Source organism: Salmo salar, chromosome ssa09, assembly GCF_905237065.1.
Source record: "Salmo salar chromosome ssa09, Ssal_v3.1, whole genome shotgun sequence".
NCBI lineage: Eukaryota > Metazoa > Chordata > Actinopteri > Salmoniformes > Salmonidae > Salmo > Salmo salar.
In genome coordinates this window covers 53522093-53528092 of record NC_059450.1, presented here as the reverse complement: position 1 = coordinate 53528092, position 6000 = coordinate 53522093, and positions in this window count along the sequence as shown.

Below are 6000 nucleotides of genomic sequence, written 5' to 3'. Positions count from 1 at the left end.
GGCCTATAGCTGGTAGTCTGTGGTATTTAGTTAATGTGGTATATTAGTACAGGCCTATAGCTGGTAGTCTGTGGTATATTAGTACAGGCCTATAGCTGGTAGTCTGTGGTATTTAGTTAATGTGGTATATTAGTACAGGCCTATAGCTGGTAGTCTGTGGTATATTAGTACAGGCCTATAGCTGGTAGTCTGTGGTATTTAGTTAATGTGGTATATTAGTACAGGCCTATAGCTGGTAGTCTGTGGTATTTAGTTAATGTGGTATATTAGTACAGGCCTATAGCTGGTAGTCTGTGGTATATTAGTACAGGCCTATAGCTGGTAGTCTGTGGTATTTAGTTAATGTGGTATATTAGTACAGGCCTATAGCTGGTAGTCTGTGGTATTTAGTTAATGTGGTATATTAGTACAGGCCTATAGCTGGTAGTCTGTGGTATTTAGTTAATGTGGTATATTAGTACAGGCCTATAGCTGGTAGTCTGTGGTATTTAGTTAATGTGGTATATTAGTACAGGCCTATAGCTGGTAGTCTGTGGTATTTAGTTAATGTGGTATATTAGTACAGGCCTATAGCTGGTAGTCTGTGGTATTTAGTTAATGTGGTATATTAGTACAGGCCTATAGCTGGTAGTCTGTGGTATTTAGTTAATGTGGTATATTAGTACAGGCCTATAGCTGGTAGTCTGTGGTATTTAGTTAATGTGGTATATTAGTACAGGCCTATAGCTGGTAGTCTGTGGTATTTAGTTAATGTGGTATATTAGTACAGGCCTATAGCTGGTAGTCTGTGGTATATTAGTACAGGCCTATAGCTGGTAGTCTGTGGTATTTAGTTAATGTGGTATATTAGTACAGGCCTATAGCTGGTAGTCTGTGGTATTTAGTTAATGTGGTATATTAGTACAGGCCTATAGCAGGTAGTCTGTGGTATTTAGTTAATGTGGTATATTAGTACAGGCCTATAGCTGGTAGTCTGTGGTATTTAGTTAATGTGGTATATTAGTACAGGCCTATAGCTGGTAGTCTGTGGTATTTAGTTAATGTGGTATATTAGTACAGGCCTATAGCTGGTAGTCTGTGGTATTTAGTTAATGTGGTATATTAGTACAGGCCTATAGCTGGTAGTCTGTGGTATTTAGTTAATGTGGTATATTAGTACAGGCCTATAGCTGGTAGTCTGTGGTATTTAGTTAATGTGGTATATTAGTACAGGCCTATAGCTGGTAGTCTGTGGTATTTAGTTAATGTGGTATATTAGTACAGGCCTATAGCTGGTAGTCTGTGGTATTTAGTTAATGTGGTATATTAGTACAGGCCTATAGCTGGTAGTCTGTGGTATTTAGTTAATGTGGTATATTAGTACAGGCCTATAGCTGGTAGTCTGTGGTATTTAGTTAATGTGGTATATTAGTACAGGCCTATAGCTGGTAGTCTGTGGTATTTAGTTAATGTGGTATATTAGTACAGGCCTATAGCTGGTAGTCTGTGGTATTTAGTTAATGTGGTATATTAGTACAGGCCTATAGCTGGTAGTCTGTGGTATTTAGTTAATGTGGTATATTAGTACAGGCCTATAGCTGGTAGTCTGTGGTATATTAGTACAGGCCTATAGCTGGTAGTCTGTGGTATTTAGTTAATGTGGTATATTAGTACAGGCCTATAGCTGGTAGTCTGTGGTATTTAGTTAATGTGGTATATTAGTACAGGCCTATAGCTGGTAGTCTGTGGTATTTAGTTAATGTGGTATATTAGTACAGGCCTATAGCTGGTAGTCTGTGGTATATTAGTACAGGCCTATAGCTGGTAGTCTGTGGTATATTAGTACAGGCCTATAGCTGGTAGTCTGTGGTATTTAGTTAATGTGGTATATTAGTACAGGCCTATAGCTGGTAGTCTGTGGTATTTAGTTAATGTGGTATATTAGTACAGGCCTATAGCTGGTAGTCTGTGGTATTTAGTTAATGTGGTATATTAGTACAGGCCTATAGCTGGTAGTCTGTGGTATATTAGTACAGGCCTATAGCTGGTAGTCTGTGGTATTTAGTTAATGTGGTATATTAGTACAGGCCTATAGCTGGTAGTCTGTGGTATTTAGTTAATGTGGTATATTAGTACAGGCCTATAGCTGGTAGTCTGTGGTATTTAGTTAATGTGGTATATTAGTACAGGCCTATAGCTGGTAGTCTGTGGTATTTAGTTAATGTGGTATATTAGTACAGGCCTATAGCTGGTAGTCTGTGGTATATTAGTACAGGCCTATAGCTGGTAGTCTGTGGTATTTAGTTAATGTGGTATATTAGTACAGGCCTATAGCTGGTAGTCTGTGGTATTTAGTTAATGTGGTATATTAGTACAGGCCTATAGCTGGTAGTCTGTGGTATTTAGTTAATGTGGTATATTAGTACAGGCCTATAGCTGGTAGTCTGTGGTATTTAGTTAATGTGGTATATTAGTACAGGCCTATAGCTGGTAGTCTGTGGTATTTAGTTAATGTGGTATATTAGTACAGGCCTATAGCTGGTAGTCTGTGGTATATTAGTACAGGCCTATAGCTGGTAGTCTGTGGTATTTAGTTAATGTGGTATATTAGTACAGGCCTATAGCTGGTAGTCTGTGGTATTTAGTTAATGTGGTATATTAGTACAGGCCTATAGCTGGTAGTCTGTGGTATTTAGTTAATGTGGTATATTAGTACAGGCCTATAGCTGGTAGTCTGTGGTATTTAGTTAATGTGGTATATTAGTACAGGCCTATAGCTGGTAGTCTGTGGTATTTAGTTAATGTGGTATATTAGTACAGGCCTATAGCTGGTAGTCTGTGGTATATTAGTACAGGCCTATAGCTGGTAGTCTGTGGTATTTAGTTAATGTGGTATATTAGTACAGGCCTATAGCTGGTAGTCTGTGGTATTTAGTTAATGTGGTATATTAGTACAGGCCTATAGCTGGTAGTCTGTGGTATTTAGTTAATGTGGTATATTAGTACAGGCCTATAGCTGGTAGTCTGTGGTATATTAGTACAGGCCTATAGCTGGTAGTCTGTGGTATATTAGTACAGGCCTATAGCTGGTAGTCTGTGGTATTTAGTTAATGTGGTATATTAGTACAGGCCTATAGCTGGTAGTCTGTGGTATTTAGTTAATGTGGTATATTAGTACAGGCCTATAGCTGGTAGTCTGTGGTATTTAGTTAATGTGGTATATTAGTACAGGCCTATAGCTGGTAGTCTGTGGTATTTAGTTAATGTGGTATATTAGTACAGGCCTATAGCTGGTAGTCTGTGGTATTTAGTTAATGTGGTATATTAGTACAGGCCTATAGCTGGTAGTCTGTGGTATTTAGTTAATGTGGTATATTAGTACAGGCCTATAGCTGGTAGTCTGTGGTATTTAGTTAATGTGGTATATTAGTACAGGCCTATAGCTGGTAGTCTGTGGTATTTAGTTAATGTGGTATATTAGTACAGGCCTATAGCTGGTAGTCTGTGGTATATTAGTACAGGCCTATAGCTGGTAGTCTGTGGTATTTAGTTAATGTGGTATATTAGTACAGGCCTATAGCTGGTAGTCTGTGGTATTTAGTTAATGTGGTATATTAGTACAGGCCTATAGCTGGTAGTCTGTGGTATTTAGTTAATGTGGTATATTAGTACAGGCCTATAGCTGGTAGTCTGTGGTATTTAGTTAATGTGGTATATTAGTACAGGCCTATAGCTGGTAGTCTGTGGTATTTAGTTAATGTGGTATATTAGTACAGGCCTATAGCTGGTAGTCTGTGGTATATTAGTACAGGCCTATAGCTGGTAGTCTGTGGTATTTAGTTAATGTGGTATATTAGTACAGGCCTATAGCTGGTAGTCTGTGGTATATTAGTACAGGCCTATAGCTGGTAGTCTGTGGTATTTAGTTAATGTGGTATATTAGTACAGGCCTATAGCTGGTAGTCTGTGGTATTTAGTTAATGTGGTATATTAGTACAGGCCTATAGCTGGTAGTCTGTGGTATTTAGTTAATGTGGTATATTAGTACAGGCCTATAGCTGGTAGTCTGTGGTATTTAGTTAATGTGGTATATTAGTACAGGCCTATAGCTGGTAGTCTGTGGTATTTAGTTAATGTGGTATATTAGTACAGGCCTATAGCTGGTAGTCTGTGGTATTTAGTTAATGTGGTATATTAGTACAGGCCTATAGCTGGTAGTCTGTGGTATTTAGTTAATGTGGTATATTAGTACAGGCCTATAGCTGGTAGTCTGTGGTATTTAGTTAATGTGGTATATTAGTACAGGCCTATAGCTGGTAGTCTGTGGTATTTAGTTAATGTGGTATATTAGTACAGGCCTATAGCTGGTAGTCTGTGGTATTTAGTTAATGTGGTATATTAGTACAGGCCTATAGCTGGTAGTCTGTGGTATTTAGTTAATGTGGTATATTAGTACAGGCCTATAGCTGGTAGTCTGTGGTATTTAGTTAATGTGGTATATTAGTACAGGCCTATAGCTGGTAGTCTGTGGTATTTAGTTAATGTGGTATATTAGTACAGGCCTATAGCTGGTAGTCTGTGGTATTTAGTTAATGTGGTATATTAGTACAGGCCTATAGCTGGTAGTCTGTGGTATTTAGTTAATGTGGTATATTAGTACAGGCCTATAGCTGGTAGTCTGTGGTATTTAGTTAATGTGGTATATTAGTACAGGCCTATAGCTGGTAGTCTGTGGTATTTAGTTAATGTGGTATATTAGTACAGGCCTATAGCTGGTAGTCTGTGGTATTTAGTTAATGTGGTATATTAGTACAGGCCTATAGCTGGTAGTCTGTGGTATTTAGTTAATGTGGTATATTAGTACAGGCCTATAGCTGGTAGTCTGTGGTATTTAGTTAATGTGGTATATTAGTACAGGCCTATAGCTGGTAGTCTGTGGTATTTAGTTAATGTGGTATATTAGTACAGGCCTATAGCTGGTAGTCTGTGGTATTTAGTTAATGTGGTATATTAGTACAGGCCTATAGCTGGTAGTCTGTGGTATTTAGTTAATGTGGTATATTAGTACAGGCCTATAGCTGGTAGTCTGTGGTATTTAGTTAATGTGGTATATTAGTACAGGCCTATAGCTGGTAGTCTGTGGTATTTAGTTAATGTGGTATATTAGTACAGGCCTATAGCTGGTAGTCTGTGGTATTTAGTTAATGTGGTATATTAGTACAGGCCTATAGCAGGTAGTCTGTGGTATTTAGTTAATGTGGTATATTAGTACAGGCCTATAGCTGGTAGTCTGTGGTATTTAGTTAATGTGGTATATTAGTACAGGCCTATAGCTGGTAGTCTGTGGTATTTAGTTAATGTGGTATATTAGTACAGGCCTATAGCTGGTAGTCTGTGGTATTTAGTTAATGTGGTATATTAGTACAGGCCTATAGCTGGTAGTCTGTGGTATTTAGTTAATGTGGTATATTAGTACAGGCCTATAGCTGGTAGTATGTGGTATATTAGTACAGGCCTATAGCTGGTAGTCTGTGGTATTTAGTTAATGTGGTATATTAGTACAGGCCTATAGCTGGTAGTCTGTGGTATTTAGTTAATGTGGTATATTAGTACAGGCCTATAGCTGGTAGTCTGTGGTATTTAGTTAATGTGGTATATTAGTACAGGCCTATAGCTGGTAGTCTGTGGTATTTAGTTAATGTGGTATATTAGTACAGGCCTATAGCTGGTAGTCTGTGGTATTTAGTTAACGTGGTATGTTAGTACAGGCCTATAGCTGGTAGTCTGTGGTATTTAGTTAATGTGGTATATTAGTACAGGCCTATAGCAGGTATCGGAGGAAGTCAAAATCGAATAACAGAATGACCTGTTGTAGCTTTCACTATATATGTTCACTATATATGTTCACTATATATGTTCATTATATATGTACACTATATATGTTCACTATATATGTTCATTATATATGTACACTATATATGTTCACTATATATGTTCACTATATATGTTCATTATATATGT